The sequence below is a fragment of the Ovis aries genome, chromosome 5 (genome assembly GCF_016772045.2).
Source record: "Ovis aries strain OAR_USU_Benz2616 breed Rambouillet chromosome 5, ARS-UI_Ramb_v3.0, whole genome shotgun sequence".
Lineage (NCBI taxonomy): Eukaryota > Metazoa > Chordata > Mammalia > Artiodactyla > Bovidae > Ovis > Ovis aries.
In genome coordinates this window covers 18,749,501-18,770,980 of record NC_056058.1, presented here as the reverse complement: position 1 = coordinate 18,770,980, position 21,480 = coordinate 18,749,501, and the positions used below count along the sequence as shown (strand labels likewise).

At 50.5% G+C, this 21,480-nt stretch overlaps 1 protein-coding gene across 5 annotated transcripts in view; it reads right to left on the bottom strand.

Moving 5' to 3' along the window:
* GNG7 (G protein subunit gamma 7) overlaps positions 1-21,208 on the bottom strand; it is a 140,142-nt gene extending 118,934 nt beyond the window's left edge. For 3 of the 5 annotated variants that reach the window (XM_042250215.1, XM_027969918.2, XM_027969919.2), the window contains exon 1: positions 21,159-21,208. The gene's annotated coding sequence lies outside the window, so the exon portion shown is untranslated. Of the gene's footprint in view, positions 1-16,934; positions 17,083-21,158 lie in introns of all 5 variants that reach the window. The other 2 variants (XM_042250213.1, XM_042250216.1) reach the window with 1 other exon arrangement.
* Positions 21,209-21,480: the final 272 nt, after the last annotated feature.

Here is a 21,480-nt window from a genome sequence, read left to right as displayed (position 1 = left end):
GTATTATTGGGTTTGAAAGCTGTGCTGTTGTGTGTCACCAAAAAGAAAAACTGATTCAGAAAACAACGCTATATGTTAGATATATATATATATCTCGTACTACTTTTCTTAAAACAGAATTGCCATGACACCTCCCTCTCTGGCTGAGACTAGAATAGATAAAAGTCCAGATTTTTACACACTTGGGACCAGCAATGTTTTAACACATGGAACATTCTATGAGGTTGCAAACTGCTTTTTATTCTTCAAACATATCCAGACTGTGCCAACTGCCCTGACAGTTGGTCATATTCTCAAGTGAATCTAAACAGATTACACTGTTAGAGACAGATGCATGGAGGGACTAGAGGGTCTCTCCACCACAGAGCAGGCCTGGTTACATCCCCTGGACCATCACAGGAAACAGGATCCTGGCTTTTATGAAACAGGAATGCTGGAGGGGAGAATGTCATGGCCAAGTTCAGTGCTATCCGTTGAAAACTCGTGACTGCAAAGACTGGGAAATGCTGGCCAGCAAGGAGAGAGAGAGGTCGCTTGAAGGTAAAGAGGCAGGGAACACTATTTACCAAACCAGACTGGTGAGAGATTGCAAATCTTAGTTTGTGTGGCCCCTCTCCTAGGACCACTATGAAGGACAGCCGTGACCATGTGTGGGCCTCTTCTCCCCCAACCCAGGGAAGTCCTGAGGAACATTTTCCCAGGATCCTATAGGTCAGGGGTCCCCAACCTCTGGGATCTACTGCCTGATGATCTGAGGTCGAGTTGATGTAATAATAACAGAAATAAAGTGCACAATACATGTAATGTGCTTGAATCATCCCGAAACCATCTCCATCGGTCCATGGAAAAACTGTGTTCCACGAAACCCATCCCTGGTGCCAAAAAGTTGGGGACCATTCCTTTAGAATGCCAAGAGAAACACAGGAAAAGTTTAATTCACATATATGGCATGGTGGTTTTCAATGAGGAAGAGAAACAACTTTGCCCCCGAGGGGCACTAGGTGGTGTCTGGGGATGTCTGCTGTCATCATGACTGGGTGTGGGGTGCTCCTGGGATCGAGGGGGTGGGGTCAGGGAGGCTGCACCACCCACATAGCACTCAGGACACCACACAGAGGACAACCTGGCCTCATGGCGGCCCTGATGTCAGCAGGGCCAAGGCTGAGAGAGCCTGCCTGGCCTGGCCCTCATGGCTAGAGGGACTCGTTCATCTTTATTACAGACCCAAATCTGTGTCATGCCCGCAGAGGAAAAACAGCCGCGTAATTACATTTCCATACATGCTACCAGGAACTTTTTTAGGGAAGACACTTTGGGAACATCGTCTGGAGACAGAACGTTCCAGGAGGTGCTGAGTCAGAGTGGAGCTGCTGTCAACAGGCATCACAGTGTGTGCTAAGTCACTTCAGTCGTGTCTGACTCTTTGCGACCCCACAGACTGTAGCCTACCAGGCTCCTCTGCCCATGAGATTTCCCAGGCAAGAATACTGGAGTGGGTAGCCACTCCCTTCTCCAGGGGATCTTCCCGACCCAGGAATCAAACCCTCGACTCCTGTCTCCTGCATTGGTAAGCGGGTTCTTCACCACTAGCGCCACCTGCCGCTGACAATTCAAACATAATAGCTTTGGCTTTCAGCCCATTACATATGTAGTGGGCTGCATGCCCACCTACCAGGACTTAGGACTTTGGGGGACATCTGTGGTCATCATGACTAGGGGCAGGGTGGTGGGATCCCTGCATCTAAGGGGTGGGGTCAGAGATGCTGTTCCACCCCCCACAGCACCTAGGACGGCCCCCAGAGGGTGACCCAGCCCATGTCAGCAGGGCAGAGGAGGGGACAGATACTCCCCAGCCCGCCAGCCACTCCGGGGTAACCGGCCATCACCCAAACAGTGACCACGCGTGGCCTGCACTGACACCCTTCCACAGACGTGGTCCTTAGGCTTGAAGGACAATTCCAGCCCTGTGACACCCTAAAGCCCTCTCACCCTGTCCAAAACTCTCTTATCCTCCAGCCGTCTGCCTCTCAACACCAGGGCCTGGGAACAAGGTCAGTGGAGGGTCAGCAGCCCATGGGAGACAGCTGACGGGGTCCCATCCCCTGCGTGTGGCCCTGAGCAGGGGGGCAGCAGATGCCCCCAGCTCCCAGCAGCACACGGGGAGGTGGACGTGTGGCACACAGCTCCCGTGGCTGGGCTGGGGTGGGGAGCCCAGGAAGAGATGGAGGAGAAACGACAACAAGTGACCACACAGGGTGACACCTGGCAGGCTGTCTTCCTGGGTCGTCCTCCGCTTGGCCTCACTCGGCTCATGGACGATCGCCTGCCCTGGGGGTAGCGCCAGTAAACGAGACCAAGTCCTCACTTTGCCCCGACTCAGGGCCTCACCTGGGATGGTGCCTCACATTCCCCGTCTGCAGCACAGATGGGATGGTCCAGCCTAGGGCAGGGCCTGAACAGTGGGCAGCTCCTTCCCAACCTCACCTCCAGCCCATTCAGCCTCATCCCTGGTCCTCAGTTCCTGGGCCGAGGGATGGCCATAAGTGTCCAGGCACATCCACCACGACCGAGTCTCCTCCACACCTGGTCCCATCTCCCCAGGGACAGACCTGGTCTTTTCCTCACTTTGGTCCGTGGCTGTGGTGGCAGCCATTGGGAAGACAATAGTATTAATATTAACATACACTGTAGGGCTTCCCTGGTGGCTCAGGAATTAAGAATCCGCCTGCCAACGCAGGGGACACGGGTTGACCCCTGGCCTGGGAAGCTCCCACATGCAGTGGAGCAACTGAGCCTATGTGCCGCAACTGCTAGGCCCCTGGGCCCCAGAATCCATGCTTCTCAACAAAAAAAAACCCATCGCAATGAGAGGCCTGCGTCACAACAAGCGAGCAGCCCCCACTCGTTGCAGCTAGAGAAAAGTCCTCACAGCCACAAAGACCCAGCACAACATACACAGACTGTAACACAAATATTATCTCTGCTGCTGCTAAGTCGCTTCAGTCATGTCCGACTCTGTGTGACCCTACAGATGGCAGCCCACCAGGCTCCCCCGTCCCTGGGATTCTCCAGGCAAGAACACTGGAGTGGGCTGCCATTTCCTTCTCCGATGCATGAAAATGAAAAGTGAAAGTGAAGTCACTCAGTCGTGTCTGACTCTTTGCGACCCCGTGGACTGCAGCCTACCAGGCTCCTCCATCCATGGGATTTTCCAGGCTAGAGTACTGGAGTGGGGTGCCATTGCCTTCTCCAAATATTATCTCTAATGTGACATAAATAATAATATTAAGGGTCTTCCCTGGTGGTTCAGTGGCTAAGACTCCTTGTTTCCACTGCAGGGGGCGTGGGTGCAATGCCTGGTAGGGGAACTAAGATCCTACCTGCCATGCGGTGTCACCAAAAAATGTTTTAAATAATAATAAAATAGCAACATTAACAGTGATAATAATATCACATCAAAGGCAGTAATAACCTGTCCATCCCGGCTCGGGTCACCGCCCTGGCCACCATCTCAACCCTTAGGAGGATTCTGGGCAGTGATTTATATTCCATTTTGCCCACAAGGAAACAGACACAAAGAGGTTTTGCCCAAAATTGCCCAGGGAGAAAGTCATCCAGTGTCTAAGTAGTCACCCCAATCCCAAAGTCTCACTGTGCCACAAGGCCCCCTACATTCCACCAGGTTCCAAAAGGTTCCAGAACTTTCCATCATGTTTGACCTTACACCTCCTCCACATCTCACCCCTCCCAGGAGTCCCCATCCCACAAAGGAGGGGAGGACTCTCAAAAGTCCCCGAGCCGAGCCTCACTTGCTGCCTTCTCCCAGGGACCCCAGAGCACCCCCCATTCCCTCCCAGTTCCACCCATGGCCAGCTAGGGCCCAGTGCTGGCAAGAGCTATGGCCAAGGTGTGACTGCTCAACAGCCCGGGACACAGGAGAGTTCATGTCCTTGTGCCAGACTCTGAAGGACAGGGCTTAGAAGGAGAAAGTGTCAGATCACAGCTTGACCTCAGCCAGAGATGGGCATCCCTCACAGCCTGTCAAGGACTGCATGCGGGCTCACTCCATGAAATGGCACCCCCCCCCCACCTTAGACCAACAGGTTGGGGGCGGTGTTGTAATAAAATAAACATCATAGAAAATTTATAATTTTAATCATTTTAAAGTATACAATTCAACAGTATTTAATACAGTCAGAGTTGTGTAACTATCACCACTAACTAGTTCCAGAACATTCCATTATCTCAAAAGAAGCCCCGTTCCCAGCAGTAGTCATGCCCAGCCCCTGACCACCAGGAACCCACTCTCTGTGTCTGTGGATCGGCCTGCTCTGCACGTTTCCCGTCAGTGGAGTCACACCCTGCGTGTCCTTCTGTGTGTACTTCTCTCACTGAGCACCGTGTTCTCAGGGTCTGCCCACGTGGTAGCGAGTGTCAGGGCTTCTCTCTTTCCGTGGCTGAGGGATGCTCCCATGTGTGGAGGGAACACAGTTTTGTTTATCTGCTTGTTTGCTAATGAGATGACATTTGGGTGGTTTCCACCTTTTGGCTGCTGTGAATTATGCTGCTGTGAACACTGATGTTCAGGGTTTTGTGTGGATGAATATTCTCATTTCTCTGAGTGGACACCCAGGAGTAGAATTGCTGAGTTGTATAGAAACTCCATGTTTTCCAATCAGCTGCCTGATTTCCATTCTTGCCAGAAGGGCACAAGGTTCTCTCCTCTCCACGCCCTCGCCTATGCTTGTCACTGTCTGTCTTTCAACTCTAGCCATCCTGATAGTTATGAAGGGGTGTCCTACTGTGCTTTTGATTTGCATTTCTCTGAAAGCTAATAGTGTGGAGAATCTTTTCATGAGACCATAGTCTGAGAGGGGCAGGTTTGGCCACACTGTGCAGCCTGTGGGATCCTAGTTCTCTGACCAGGGATCGAGCCCAGGCCCTCAACAGTGAAAGCGCTGAGTTGTAGTCATTGGACCCCCAGGGAATTCCCAACACCACAGCTTTTAATCCCAGGAGACAGGTGCACCAAAGCCAGCCTCACATACCCAATTACACGGCCAGAAGGAAGCATGGCTGGTTCTGTCACCGAGACAAAAAAGCCTGTGCAAAATTCAGACAACATGATCAGCTTCATCTCATGGAAGAGCTACAGGGTGGCGGGCCTGGGGCTGGGTCCCTTCTGGCTTGGCTCCCTGGTTCTTTTATTTTTAACTGAAGTATACAATACAATTGATCTACAATATTGCATTAGATTCAGGTATACAGCAAAGTAATTCAGTTATACATGTATATACCTAGATTCTTTTTAACATTTTTTCCATTATAGTTTATTAAAAGATCATAATATTGATACTGAATTTAGTTCCCTGTGGTATACAGTAGGTCCTTGTTGTTCATCTATTTTATATACAGTAGTGTATATATGTTCATCTCACGCTGCTCATTTATGCCTCTCCATCCCCTTTGGTAACCAAAAGTTTGTTTTCTAAGTCTGTGAGTCTGTTTCTATTTTGTAAATAAGTTTCATTTGTAGTACTTTTTAAGATTCCACATATGAGTGATATCATATAGAATTTGTCTTTCTCTGACTGACTTCACTTAGCATGACACTCTCTAAATCCATTCATGTTGCTGCAAATGGCATAACTGCATTCTTTCTGATGACTGAGTAGTATTCCATTGTATATATACACATCTTCTTTATCCATTCATCTGCCAATGGACACTTGGGTTGCTTCCACATCTTATTTATTGTAAATAGTGTTGTTATGAACATTGGGGTGTCACTGCCCCAGTCCTGAGCCTCAGTTTCCTTATCTGAAGACAGACCCTCAGAGGGGCACCCCAGGTGGGTACTCTTGGAGCCAATACAGCCCTGGGTGGGAACCACTACGGACAAAGTTAAATGCAAGTCAACAGTGACCAGCACATCACCGGAACCTTGACCTGGGGCAGGAGGAGGGGGAGGGGAGAGAGACGCAGCTGCAGCCCTGGGGACAGCAGGGCATCACATTAGCCCCAGAATACAGACTCCAGAGCACTCTGCAAGATTCAGCTGGGCTCAGTGAATAAGAGCCCCTCTAAAGACATGCAGGTGACATAACTGAAATGGAAAGTTCATCTCCAGGAGGCTCCAGGATAGAATCCTGCATCGTGGGCTCAGCCACAGACACGGTAGAGAGTGTGTGGTTGGGAATTCCACCCGCCCTTTAGGGTCCAGCGCAGCCCATGGCAGGAGGCTCTTGATCCGCATCACGTGCCAGAAGCGAGACAAGAAGCTGTGAGGACACAGAGCTTTATCTGCACTGTGGTTCCCTAAACCACATCAGTTTCCTGCAGTTACTGTAACAAACTGCCGCCAGTTCAGGGCTTAAAGCCACACCCATTGATTCTCTCATAGTTCTGGGGTTCAGAAGTCTGGCTCAGGCCTCACGGAGGGTAAATCCAGGTGTGGGCAGGGCTAGTCTTTTCGGAGCACAAGCTCTTGCCTTTTCCAGCTTCCAGAGGTGCCGCATCCCGGCTCATGGCCCCTCCCTCCATCCTCACAGCCAGCAGCACAGCACCTCCCGTCCCTCTGCCTCTGACCCTCCCTCTCCCTCTTATAAGGACCCTGTGATGACACTGGGCCTCCCGGGGAATCCAGGGTCATCCCCATCACAGGGGTCTTACTTAATCCCTCCTGCAAAGTCCCCTCTACCCCATGAGGTGACATGTCCTCAGGGGCCCCATCACTCTATCACAGCTTGCTTCTGATTTTTTTCTCCATGTTTTTGTCTGAATTTTTTTAAATCCATTTTTTCCTGCATATTTAATACCTGCTGGCTACTAGACATACATTCTGTGTGGCCAGCTCCACTGCCCTTGACAGAGGAGCCTCTTTTATAGATAAAACCAATCAACCAAAAACTGAAGCCCTGGCTAAAGAAAGCTGGGTGAGGCCCCCTGGCAACCGCAGAGCAGAGGTGGCTGGGAGTCCGATGGGAGTCCAGTGGGTTCGGGGCGGCGTCACTGGACGTGAGGGCAGGTGGAGGCCGGGTGCAGTGGAAAGGTGGCTTTAGTGGAAAGGTGGGGGGGTCAACAGTGAGCAGGTGGTGTTTGTCAAAACAGAGGGCATTCCAGGCCAGGGGAGGCAGGAGTGTGACCCCAGATGCAGGAGGGAGACAAATGAACAGAACAGAGAAAGCTGCCGCAGGCTGGCTGCACAGTTAACAAGGATGGGGACAAGAGTGGGGATGGGGGATGAATGCAGTCAGCCAGAAGAACTCAAGTCCTTCCAAAGTCCCCAGGGCTGAGCTGAGAGAGAAGCAGCAAATGGACGAAAACCCCACCAGGCAGAGAAGCACAAACGATCGAGAGGTTTAAAAATAGACGGCCCCATGATGCCACTCCTGGGGACCCACCCGGGGGAACTGAAAACAACCATCAACATAAAAACCTGAAGAGGACGGGAGTTCAGCGCAAGCCATGGCAGCGGAATCACCCCAAGTGCCCACGGATAGATGAAGGCCTCAAGACACAGCAGACGCATACGATGGAACACGATTCTGCTCTAAACTACGAAAGCGGACAGACGCTGAGAACACGGTGCTCAGTGAGAGAAGCAGACACAGAAGGACGCACAGGGTGCGATTCCACTGATGGGGAACGTGCAGAGCAGGCCGATCCACAGACAGACAGTGGGTTCACGACTGTCAGGGGCTCAGGAGGGGATGGTGCGGAGAGTATGTAACAGGGACAGTTTCAAATTTAGATGAAAAGGTGCCGGGTAGATGGGGGACATGGGGAGAACAGTTGCATAATGGCGTGAATATACTTCATGTTACTGAACTGAACTAAAAACAGTTAAAGCAGTGAATTTTATGTGACATGTAATTCACAATGAAAAAACAAAGCAAATCAGAGTGGGTTGAAGTGGGTGCAAGGAGGTGAGTTAGGAAACTCATACAGCGCTAGGCAGAGAAACAGGTGGGGTGGGGGAGGGGGAGAAAGAAGGTGGGCTGTGTCTGGTGTGTGATAAACTAATTTTTGATTTCCAGAAACTACTGTGACCAGCAGGGCCCTCCCTTAGGACGACAGGAGACAGGTAGCACGGATGGTCACTACCCCCACCCCTGGCACCATCCCGCCATTGTGGGCTGAGTAAAGAGGCCACTGAGAAAAAGGCTTCGGCTCAACAAAGGGTTCCATTCACACCCCAGAGCAGGAGCAACTCCTGCCTGCCTTCTCCTGGGACATCTCCCTCAGTTTCACTTTCAAAGGACATGCCAAACACCTCCCCAGAAAGCAGCCTGATTTCCAGCAGCCCTCTGCTTTGGCCAGACACTCTGCCCACATGTGAGCCAGCACTCAGGGTGTGGCTCTGGGAAACAGGGCAAGAGGGCAGGAACAGCAGCAGCTTCACGGGGCTTCCAAGTCTTGGGCTACCTGTGCCAAAACTCTTCCCTGGGGTTTCAAAGCTCCCCCTCCTTTGATGGAGAGGGAAATGGCAACCCACTCCGGTACTCTTGCCTGGAAAATCCCATGGATGGAAAAGCCTGGTAGGCTACTATCCATGGGGTCACAAAGAGTGGGACACGACTAAGCGACTTCACTCACCTCCTTTGAACAGAACATGGCACCTTTGCAAAACTGGGCCAGAACCCTTAGGCAGGCTTCCACAGGGATTTCAGTTACCAGCAGTTAGCCCAAGTCCTCCAACCCTCATGCATGGATTTGGGATGTGGGGGACCCATGTGTCTCACAGTAGTATGAAGACATTTCTCCCCAACATCCCCGAGTGTCTGCAGCCACACATGCAAGATGATGAGCTGTCAGCTCCTCAGTTTCATCTCCGGGAACACAGCCTTCATTGGGTACGACTGAACCAGGAGAAAGCTGCCATCACGCTGCAAAGACTGAATGCAAAGTTCACAGTGCAAGGGCTTTCCCAGCGGTCCAGTGGCTAAGACTCTGTGCTCCCAATGCAAGGAGCCTGGTCAAGGAACTAGATCCCACACGCTACAATTAAAGATCTCGCTTGCTGCAATGAAGATGGAGGATCCCACGTACGGCAACTAAGACCTGAGGCAGCTCAATAAATAAATAAATATTAAATTTTAAAAAGTTCTCAGCACAGAGGGTGAAGGATCTAGCATCGGACTAGGAACACAGTGAGGTGTTCTGGGGGTCCAAGGAGACTAATCCAGGCCTCTATGCACCCTGGGGGAGGGGACAGGTGATCAAGATTAACATCTGGGTGGAGCCATGTGGGTATCAGGGACACTGGAACGTGATGAGAAGGCACTCAGCTCTGTGTGTTCTTTCCCAAACCCACGACTTTGATGTAATCATGAGAAAAGCATCACACAAACCCAGAAGGAGAGATTCTTACACAACTCCTGCCCGGCCTCCTCACGGCTGCCCAGGCATGAAAAGGAAAGTCAGAGAGCTGTCACCACTCAGAGTGGCGAAGAGGTGATGACTGAATGTCACGTGGGGTCCTGGAGCGGGGCTGGGGCAGAAAAGGACATCAAGGGAAGCCAGTGAAATCCAAACTGAGTGAGGGCCTGAGTCAATGGCGATGCGCCCGCACTGAGCTCTGGGGGCGGCACAGGCGCTCTAGGGGGGAAGGGTGCTAGGGTGAGAGAGACTGGGCAAAGGGCAACCGGGATCGTCTGTACTACCTGTGACCCTCTGGACATTTGCAATTAGTCCAAGATAAAAAGTTAATTTAAAAAAAAAAAGAAAAAGGAAACAAGGAGTTTGGGAGATAGATACAAACTAGTATATATAGGATGGATACACCACCAGCTCCTACTGTAGACCACAGGGAACTATATTTAATACCCTGAAATAAACGATACTGGAAAAGAATGTGAACGAGAATGTATATATTACAGCTGAGTCACTTTGCTGTGCAGCAGAGATTAATGCAACACTGTAAATTAGCTATACTTCAATAAAATTTTTTAAAAAATCTCAAAACTCAGTCCACTGTCTTTCCTAGATACGACATGTGGGATGCTAGTGGTGGTACCAGAATGGCGGGTATGGGTACTGGCTCATCCTACACCCATTTCACAGCGAGCGAAGTGGAGGCCCAGAGGAGTGGGGGGACTTTGACAATTTGGAAATCAGAGATGGAGCCGAGACTGGAACCCAAGTTTCCAGAACCCCCGTCTTTCATCACCCGAAACCTGAACATACACCTGAGGTTTTAAACAGCACTGGATGTGTTTCAGTTTTCCTTCGCACAGTCCCGGAGAGGCTCCTGGACATGCCTGATAAGAGAAAGAGAGACAGAGATACAGACACAGGGAGACAGAGAGACAGCGAGAGTGAGAGACGGGAAGAAAGAGACAGGAAAAGAGAGACAGAGACAAAGGCAAAGAGAGAGAAGCCAATCTATTTTTTAAATAATAAATGCCCAGCTCATCCCCAAAGCCCCCCCAACCCCATTGCTACTGATCATTCAAGTCAAAAACAACTCTGCATTTCATTAAGCAGCAATTTAAGGGGAAAAAAAATTCCATTTCTCACTCTTGCCTCAAATATTTAAAAGTCAGCCTGGAAGAATTAATCTGTCAGTTTCTCAACCTAAAGAGAAAGGCGTTGCTAAGTTCAGCAGTTGCTGAGCGAGGAGCCCCGTTGTGGGCGCCCAGCCGAGGGCAGGAAGCTTTAGTTTTCACGTCAACCCAGCCTCTCCCAAGCTCGCTCTGTACGCTTTGCCTGGCAAACTGTGACTCCTGGAACATCATTCTACAAAACACCAAGCGCCTGACATTATAAGAGTTTGTCTGAATATGTGTTCATTGCATCTGTTTTAATTTACTTTACATGCTTTGGGGATTTATAATGTAAAAGCTACGAGCACAGACATTTATAAACAAAGTTTCACGTTTGTACATTTTTAAAGAATGTTGTAATAAACATAATTGATGTTTTAAAATATGACTTCTTTTTGAGCTATCAGAAGCCACAGTTCATCAAATTTAAGAGCCTGTCATTTCTAAGATGCATGTCTCTCACATTTCAAGACACTGAAGAAAATCAGTGATCCATCTCAGTAGGGCACGATGTTATGGGAAATATAATCATTCCACACATTTATTCCCAAATCATTAACCCCTGCCCACCCAGAAGGCTATGGGAATCCAAGCCCCTAACTAGGTAGCATCAGAGGCAACATCGCTTGCCCCTTGGAAGGAAAGCTATGACAAACCTGGACAGTATATTAAAAAGCAGAGACATCACTTTGTCGACAAAGGTCCATATAGTCAAAGCTATGGTTTTTCCAGTAGTCAATGTACAGACGTGAGAATGGAACCATAAAGAAGGTTGAGCACTAGAGAACTGATGCTTTTGAACTATGGTGCTGGAGAAGATGCTTCAGACTCCTTTGGACAGTGAGATCAATCCTAAAGGAAATCAATCCTAAAGGAAACCAGTCAATCCTAAAGGAAATCAACCCTGAATATTCATTGGAAGGACTGATGCTGAAGCTGAAGCTCTAATGCTTTGGCCACCTGATGTGAAAAAACTCACTGGAAAAGACCCTGATGCTGGGAAAGATTTGAGGACAAGAGGAGAAGAGAGCAACAGAGGATGAGATGTCAATAAAAGTATTAAAAAATGAAATTATGACTGACATAGAGAACAGATGTGTGATTGCCAAGGAGGAGAGGGATGGGAGAGGGAAGGACTGGAAGTTTGGGGTGAGCAGATGCAAACTATTATATATAGGATGGATAAACAACAAGGTCCTATTGTACAGACCAGGGAAGTCTCTTCAATATCCTGTGGTAAACCATAATGGAAAAGCATATGAAAAAGAATATATATATATATATATATGTGTGTGTGTGTATATATATATATATATATATATATAACTGCATTGCTTTGCTGTACAGCAGGAATTGACACAACACTGTAAATCAACTATGCTGCTGCTGCTGCTGCTAAGTCACTTCAGTCATGTCCGACCCCACAGACGGCAGTCCACCAGGCTCCCCCGTCCCTGGGATTCTCCAGGCAAGAACAGTGGAGTGGGTTGCCATTTCCTTCTCCAACGCATGTAAGTGAAAAGTGAAAGTGAAGTCGCTCAGTCGTGTCCGACTCTTAGTGACCCCATGGACTGCAGCCCACCAGGCTCCTCCCTCCATGGGATTTTCCAGGCAAGAGTAGTGGAGTGGGGTGCCATTGCCTTCTCCTATACTTCAACAAAATAAACTTTTTAAAAATAAAATGACATTTGAGGCTCAGCCGTGTTTCTGTTGGACAGCATGACTTTGGGGAGTGGAGAATGTAGAGGAATGATTCATGTAAAACTCCACATAGTATAGAGTTAGACCTTTCCCAACAGGCACTCGAAGTTACTAAGTTGTTCTTAGCTCCTTTCCCATGAAAACAAAATACTGGGGAGGGAGGGATGAATTGGCAGAGCATAGAGGATTTTTAGGGCAGTGAAACTATTCTCTCATGGTGGCTTCATGTCAGTGTACATCTGTCTCAACTCATACAAGACCAAGAATGAGCCCTCTGGTCAACTACTGACATTGGGTGACAGTGACAGGTCCACGCAGGTCTACTGATTATAATGAATGTCCCGCTGGTGGGGGACTTTGATGATGGGGAGGCTGGGTACAGGTGGGGGGTAGGGGCATGTGGGGAAACCTCTGTTCCTTCTGCTCAGCTTTGCTGTGAACTTAAAACTGCTCTTAAAAAATAAAGTTTATTTTTAAAAAAATTGAACTTCCCTGGTAGCACAATGGATAAGAATTCACATGCCAATGCAGAGGACATGGGTTCAATCCCTGATTTGGGGAGAACCCACATGCAACTAACTCCACGTGCCACAGCCACTGAAGTCCCCACACCTTCGCAAACAAGAGGAGTCACCACAAAGAGAAGCCTGCACGTGGCAACTAGAGACTGGCCCTCACTCTCTGCAACTAGATAAAGCCTGCTCGCAGCAAGGAGACCCCATGCAGCCAAAAAGAAATCAATACATTTACGGAAAAATATCTTCTTACTTTAGTGCAATCACAGAACCATAAAATCTTATTAGAAATAGTTTAGCCAATGGTTTCCATCAGAAGGTGATTCTGCCTCCTCCCAGGGGATGCTGGGCCATGACTGGAGCATCTGTGGTCCTCAGGACTAGGTGCTCCTGTCACTGAGTGGGTGGAAGCCTGAGAAGCCTCCCCTCACCCCACAGCACCCAGGACGGCCCCACAGTGGATGACTTGGTCTCACGGTCCTCAGTGCCAAGGAGGAGAGATCTTGCCTTAATCAAAACCACCATGTCAGTAACAACAACATCTTATATTTACAGAGAACTCCTCCCGCCTCCTTCTGGAGATGCTTCATTGGATCTGCACAACCTGGAAGGGGACTTCCCTGGTGGCTCAGATGGTGAAGGATCTGCCTGCAATGCAGGAGACCCGGGTTTGACCCTTGGGTCAGTAAGATCCCCTGGAGGAAGAAATGGCAACCCACTCTGGTATTCTTGCCTGAGAATTCCATGGACAGAGGAGCCTGGTGGGTTATAGTCCATGGGGTCACAAAGAGTCGGACAAGACTGAGCAACTAACACTTTTCGGACACGACTGAGCGACTAACACTTATACTTTCATTTCAACCAGGAAGGCAGCCAAGACAGGTGTCCTGCAGATGACAAATAACCAAGAGCTTCCCTGGGGCTGCAAGGTCACCTGTGACCTCCTCTACCCCCCTGTCCCAGTGAACTTGAAAAGTCCCACTTCCTCCCAGGGGCCCAGTTGGCCCCAAGTTCTCCATTTTCTGTGCAATGGTGCAAATGTTGTTCCGGTGTTGAGAAAGAGGGAATGGGGTGGGGCAGGGGAGGGGGGCATTTAGCAACTAGGACCAGAGGGCCCCCCCAAAAGCTTTCACCTTGCAAGGGTCATCCCTTTCTAGGTGGTATGGGGTACACTGTGTACCCCTCCCACCAAAGATATGCACACTTCCTAAGCCTGGTGGCTGGGAATAGGACCTGATCTGGAAATAGTGTCTCTGGGGGTGTCACTGTGCTAAAGTGAGGTCACACGGAGTAGGGTGACCCTGACCCAACAGCTGGCATTCTCAGAGGAGGGACATGCAGACACACGTGAGACTTAATACAGATTCTCTCCTTAACCAGTCTACTCAAGCTACCTTTAACTTTTCAATGGGGCCTCGACATTTGGGTCCCACGTTCATCTCTACACTGTACAATTTCAGCAAGAATCCTGCTAAGTTGGTGGACTGAGATTTCCCCCAGTTTCCACATCTGATCACCCCCATACTTTACTGGGCTCCTCAGACCCTCCCCCAGCCAATGTCTGCACCCAGAATCTGAGAGATCTCTTATCCAGAATTATCCCAGTGCTTCCTCTTAGCAATCTCCCATCCCCTGACCCTCACCTGCTCCTTGGCTACTCACTGCCACTGGTCTACACTGTATTCAGAGTGGAGCCCGGTTCTAAAATGAGGTTTCTTTTCCCATTGCAATCATTTCTGGGTAAACTCTTGTTTTTACTATTGTAACTACTGTCCAGCTCTGGGTTTTCTCTGACAGACACACAGGGTGAAGGCCATGTGACAACAGGGGCAGAGACCAGAGTAATATGTCTATGAGCCATAGGGCGCTAGGGGTTGCTGGCAACCACCATTTTTCAGAAGGGTTTCCCTTCTCAGAGGATAAGAGAATTGACTTTACCAGTTGGCTCAGTGGTAAAGACTCTGCCTGCAATGCAGGAGACAAAGGAGACACGGGTTCGATCCCATGGCTCGGGAAGATCCCATGGAGAAGGAAATGGCAACACACTCTAGTATTCTTGCCTGGAAAACCCCATGGACAGAGGAGCCTGGCGGGCTACAGTCCATAGGGTCTCAAAGAATCGAACATGACTGAGGGACAGAGCACACACATACACACACACACCACCTTCCAGAAGCTGGAAGAGGCAAGAAAGCCCCTGCTCTGGGGGGCCTAGGGGGAGCATGGCTCCATCCACAAAGATTGCAGACTTCTGACCTCTAGGACTGGGAAAAGACAGATTTCTGTTGCTTCAGGCCACGTGGTCTGTGGTGCTTTGTAACGGGGCCCTAGGAAAGTCACACAATTAGCCAAAAACAAGGTTGCTAGGGTTGGCACATTATTTCTCAACCTCCCCCCACCCCACCCCCATCCCCCAGCAATGGCCTGTCTGTTCAGCCCGGGAGCTACGTGGACTTGGCCCAATTCACCTCCGGTCTTTGATTTCTCTTGACTTTTTAGTCCACCAAATTAAGGGGTTTCTTAAGAAGGCAGGGGCCGAGGTCATGGCCTTGACAAAAAAGGACAAAATGTGACCAGTGGTCAGCAACACCAAGCTACTGGGCAGGTTGCAGATTCATTTGCATCCCAGATTCACCTGGTCCCTCACCCTGGCACCTCCTCAGGCGCAGAAAACACATGTACACACCCACCGACACCCACAGTTATGAAAAGCAGACTCTCAACTAATTGTCATGCAGCAAAGATGGGTCACTTTTTTGTATTTTATCATCTCTAAACAGTTAACTTTCAGAAATTCCAAAAAAGGAGCAATTTCTACAAATCAGTCTTTCTCCCTTGGCACTGCATCCGGCATGGAGGGGGCAGGGGCTGGGAAGGCTGCTCCACAGGCACGGTGCCCAGGAGGGGCCCCCCAGACAGGATGACCAGGCCTGGTGTCCAGAGTGCTGCGGAGGAGGGAGACTTTGCCCATGATGACTCCACCTCCCCCCCAACCTGTCTCGTAGCAAACTTCTCAGCACAGGCCTTCTCCCTGGCCTCTTCCCTTGATGTCCTGGGCACAGGTGTCACCCTCACGTCTCTGTGCCCTGAAAGACTGCTTCCTCTCATTACACACCTGGGGAGCTAATGAAATACACAGCCCGGGGCCCCAGCCCTGCCACCCTCCAGGGACCCTGACTTAGAGAGCTGGGCCAGGGACAGGATGGCCCCAGGGGCCCGTCTCCACACTGCCCCCAGCGCACACACAAGCATTTCATTCACGTGGTGCTCCCGGCGCCTGGCACCCGGTCTGAAGCTTAAAATAGGCACACAACCAGCCTTTGTTGGGGAGAGGAAGGAAGGAAGGAAGGTTTCAGACAAAGAAGACAGCAAACTGCACCATCCAGGAAAGCTGAGGGCATGCGCTGGGTGGGCAGAGTGGGAGGTACCGTTCGTGGAGTCAAAGTGAAGGTCAGCCCGAAGGTGGGGTGAGGCCAGCTCCCCACCGAGGGAGGAATTTGATTTTGTCGAGTGGGTGAAGATGGCAGGGAAAATGATAAACCAATCTCAGCTTTAGACAGAAGATTCTTGTTATGGTGGGAGTGAGGGTCAACCCACCAGAGCAGGAGAGACTAGAGGCTGATCTGCCAGCTGGGATGTTCTGAGCAAGAAACAGGGAAGCATTTAACTCAAGGAGGGAAGAAATGCAGACAAGAGAAAGAGAAACAGAACCAGAGGGCTCATGCCTGAACGACTCCCAACTATGGAGGTTCAGTTTGGAGGGCTGTCAAATGCTCAGGAAAGAAAAAAGCCATTGACACAGCAGACTGATTCTTCACTGCCAAAACGCAGGAGCAGCCCAGAGGTCCACCAACAAGTGAACAGATAAACACATGTGTTCTTTCACACGGGAACGTCTCTCAACCATGAAAAGGAGAAGCCCTGACACTATCACGTGGACAGACCCTGAGAACCCGACACACACTGAGAGAAGCAAACACAGAAGGACACACAGGGTGTGATTCCACTGATGGGAAACGTCCAGAACAGGCCAATCCACAGACACAGAGAGTGGGTTCCTGGTGGTCAGGGGCTAGGGAGGTGACTGCTCATGGGGATGGAGGTCTTACTGGAGTACTGGAAGGTTCTAAGTCAGGTTTATGGACATGGTTGCAAAACTCGATCAACTTACCAAAAAACTGAAGTGTGTGCTAAAGTGGCTGAGTTTTATGATGTGGCAATTGTACCTCCATTTAAGAAATAAGCAGTAAGACTTTATCCGTTTGCAAGGTTCTCCAGGAGAACTTGCTTCCCAGGTGGCACAGTGGTAAAGAATCCGCCTGCCAATGCAAGAAACGCAAGACAAAAATGAAGAGAAAAGAAAGGAAAAACAAGAAACTCGGGAGACTCAGATTTGATCCCTGGGTCGGGGAAGATCCCCTGGAGAGGGAAGTGGCAACCCACTCCAGTATTCTTGCCTGGAAAATCCCATGGACAGAGGAACCTGGTGGGCTACCATCCATGGGGTTGCAAAGAGTCAGACACACATGCACCCAGCAGGAGAATTAGTACTTTTCCTGAAAGAGTCTCAGAGCTGCCCATCAGCCCCGCTGCCCACCAGCTAGCGGGACAAGATGCAACATCACAGGATGGAAGAGGAGAAGGCAGGACCTGAGCAGCTGGGACAAGTCACCCATCTTTGTAGTGACCCATTCTGGTCTCTGAGGTCTCCTGGGTGTCATATGGAACGAATACTTTCTTCTAGACCCTGAAGAGAGAAAGAGAGACCATGCCCAAGGGCAGCACAAAAAAGAAGTGGTGAAAAGTGAGGTTCAGAGCTATTGAAGTGAGCATTGAACAGGTGACCCTTGACATCATCAAGGACAGAAGACTGAAGAAGACAAACCTTCCCAGAACAAAGACACAGCTCGGCCGATCATCCTTGGGCTGTGAAGACACAGCCACCTGTAGGGGAGCAATGGAAAGAGAAGTTCGTGTCCACATCCTGCAATCACACAACTGTCCTGGGAACCATCCCCTCTAGAAAGCTTCAGAAAGTTCCAAAGTCATGGAGGCCAGGCCCAACCACACTTTTCTAAGAAACTACAAAGGAGTTTCAAGAATTCAATTGCCCAGGACTTCCTTGGAGGTCCAGTGGTTAAGACTCTGAGCTTCCACTGCAGCGGGTATGGGTTCAACCCCTGGTTGGGGAACTAAGATTCTGCATGACCCCCAACAAAGAATAGCACACACACAAGTGCCTAGAAAATACTGTTTTAAAAATAATTATTTATTACCAGATGCAAATAAGAAAACTTGTAATAACACCTTGGAGGGAAGAAGGCGCTTTTTACACTACTACAGGGTATACAAAAAAAAAATGCCTCCATTCAGTAAGCAAAAAGCTTACTGCGTGAGGGTAATTCATATTCAGTTGTCTTTCCCTTCAAACTATAGGGCCCTGGGCTTTATGAAACATGGAGCAGAAAGCAATGGCACTGATTACAATCATTTTCAGTAAAAGACCAAGAACCATCTGAAGAACTCAAGCTTCTGAGGAAGATGCCTGTACTTGGTTACGATCAAGGAATACAGTCACAAATGTTGGCTTCTTTCAGTGCCGGCAGCCGACCAGTTAATCCCATACTCAAAACCAGTAGAAGTGTTTGCAAGCCACATGAAAGACCCACCTAGAAAGAATTCAGCATTTCTAAATTTTTCTAAAAGTGGTGTGATTTTTTTTTTCTCCTCTCAAAAGAACACAAGATGACATAAAAACCAACCCAAATCTGAATGGCCATACTTCCCAAGGGTGAAAGGTGAGATGTAATATTTAAAGGAGAAAATAACTTAGTTTTGTTTCCAACAGGGGGTTTCCACCAGGGGTGATTCTGCCCCCTGGGGACAGGGGGCAATATCTGGGGATATCTGTCATTGTCACACTGGTGGAGAGGTGCTCCTAGCATTGAGTGGATGGGGCCAAAGATGCTGCTCCTCACTCCACAGGGCCCAGGATGGCCCCCTACAAAGGATGACCTGGAATTAAGGCCAACAGTGCACTGTTTACGAGCACTGCCAAGCAGAAAGACCCTGGCCCATCACAGGAAGTCAACTTATAAATCTCATATATTTATTTTTATTCGTTTATTTTTTGGCCACACTGTACAGCATATGGGATTTTAATTCCTCAACCAGGGGTTGAACTCACGCCCCCTGCATTGGAAGGCAGAGTGGGAAGTCCCATGTCAAGCTCAAGCATTTAAAGAGCATATAATTGTGGCCCAGTGGCCCCCTTCAGGGCACACACCCAAATGGTTCCTGTGGGGTACACTTCATCACAACGACCCAAGATCCTTTCTCTTAAGTAGATGTGCTTGTTCCTTGATAAAGCTTCAGAATCCAGGCAGATCCAGGTAGACTTGTCCGTTGTCATTGTTGTTTTTCCCTCATTTTTAATAATATGAAGAAAAAATTTTTTTGCAGATTCTTTTTTTAAAACTCCAGAAAGGATTCTTACATGCACCCCAAGATTGAGGGACTGAAATCAAGCTCCAAGTGATTTCTTCCCTCTCCTCCCTGACAACCCAGTAATTCTACCCACCCACCTTCCTCCCCCCCCAATAAACCTTAATTTAGAACATTATTATCAACACGCACATATCCTCGCCATGTGCCAGGAGTGTGTGAGGTACACGCATCTCCTCGTTTCACCCTCGCAGCGATCCTGTGAGGTACCTGCTCCAGTTTTATTACTCCCATTTTACAGAGGAGTAAACTGAACCCCCAGAGGGGATACAGCCAAGAGAGCAGTCAGAGGGGACAGGAGAAGGCAGGCGCACCTATCAGAGCCCCTCCACTCTCAACCTTTGCAAGACCACAGCTTGCAACTGAGCAAATTTGAGAACTTGGCATTTGCCTCGCTGACATCCAGCAATGGTGAAGGCTCTTTGCTGCTCATCACGCTTGTCTTCTCCCACCCATATTCCAGCCCCGAGCAACCCCCGCTTCACAGGGAAACTCAAGTGCCACCCACTTCCCTCAATATCATTGTCCCCAAAACTTCTACTTTGATTCCTGACTCCTGACTCCCCAAATTCCTGAAAAATTCAGCCACCAACACAAACCTTTCCACTTTCCCTCTGTGCCCTGCACGCCAGAAACAGACCTCAGTGTGTCCAGCATCCATTGTCTGCAACTCACTGAGTTACTAAGGGGTCTCTGCCTACACCAGATGATTAGCCAAAGTGGGGGGTGATTCCCTTCCACTATCCCCATTACTAACTTCAAACCTAGACCCCCCCCCATTTACTCCAGAATAGTCAACCTTCTGCAAAACACCTGGCCCGGGGCAGAGGGGTGGCGGGGGGGGGGGTGTCTCCCAGCCTCCAGCCCACCTCCCTCCACTCTCCTCTCTCTCTCATCTCTCATAGACACTCCGTTTCTCCCGACAGCCATCAGATGCCTTTAGAAAGAACCCTGACCCCCTCCCACTTCTCTCAGTTCCCCCAAAGTCTGCTCTTTGACCTTGTGCCAGCTCACCCTGACCCCAAGTTCCTCCACCATCACCAACTCCATTGCAGTCCACTCCCCTGCTACCCTGGAGCCCCAGCTCCAGCCCAATTCCCAACTCCAATGACAGCCCCCAACTCCAGCCCAGATCCCCAGCCTCCTTTCAGTGGACCCCGACCCCCAACTCCAATCCAAATTCCCAGCCTCAGCCTCTTCCTCCTCAACGGACTCCATCCCTCAACTCCATCAGCAGCCCCCTCCCCAGCTAACCTTCAACCCCCAGCTCAAGAACCCCAACTCTAACCCAACCCAGGGCCCAGCCCATCTTCAGGAACCCCGGCCTCCAACTCCAGCTCGGATTTCCAGACCCTCCTCACCGACCGACTCTCAACTACAGCCAGGATTCCCAGACCCTCCTCACAGACCCCAACCTCAACTCCAGCCCGGATCCCCAGCGCCTCCTCACAGACCCCAACCCCCAACTCCAAACAGGATCCCCAGTGCCTCCTCACAGACCCGGACCGCCAACTCCAGCCCGGGTCCCCGGTGTCTCCTCACAGACCCCGAATCTCAACTTCAGCCCAAATCCCCAGTGCCTCCTCATAGACCCCGATCCCCAACTCCAGCCCATATGCCTAGTCCTTCCTCGCAGACGCCGACCCCCAATTCCAGCCCCGATTCCCGGTGTCTCCTCACAGACCCCGACCTTCAGCTCCCGCCCAGAATCCCGGCCGCCTCCTCACAGACCCCGACCCCCAACTCCGTCCCTAGCCAAATCGGAGCCGTTCCAGGATTCCCCCACCCGCAGCCGCCCAGGCCTCCCCACGGCCCCGGCCGCGCCCTGTCCCCGGGGCTTGAGGCGAGGGCAGCAGACCCAGGCCCGAATAGCGGCGGCAAGCTCCCTTACCTGCGCTAGGGCCACCGCGGCCGCCTCAGCCCCGCCGCGCAGCCGAACCCACAGCCGGCGGGCGAGCACTCGCTCCCCTCTGCGGGGGCAGGGCCAGCGGGCGGGGGGCGGGCACCGGAGGCTGATGCGGCCAATCGCGAGCTCCGGCGACGGGAGCTAGGGCTGGGGGCGGGGCGCAGAGCAGGCAGCGAGGTAGGGTGCGCCCGGGGGAGGGGGCGGGGTGTGGGGTGCGGGCGGGGCCGGGAGGCGGAGCGCTGAGTGGCACCGCGGCTGGCCACCCGCGAGGGAAGAATGCGCGGAGGGCGGAGCTATGCTAATATGC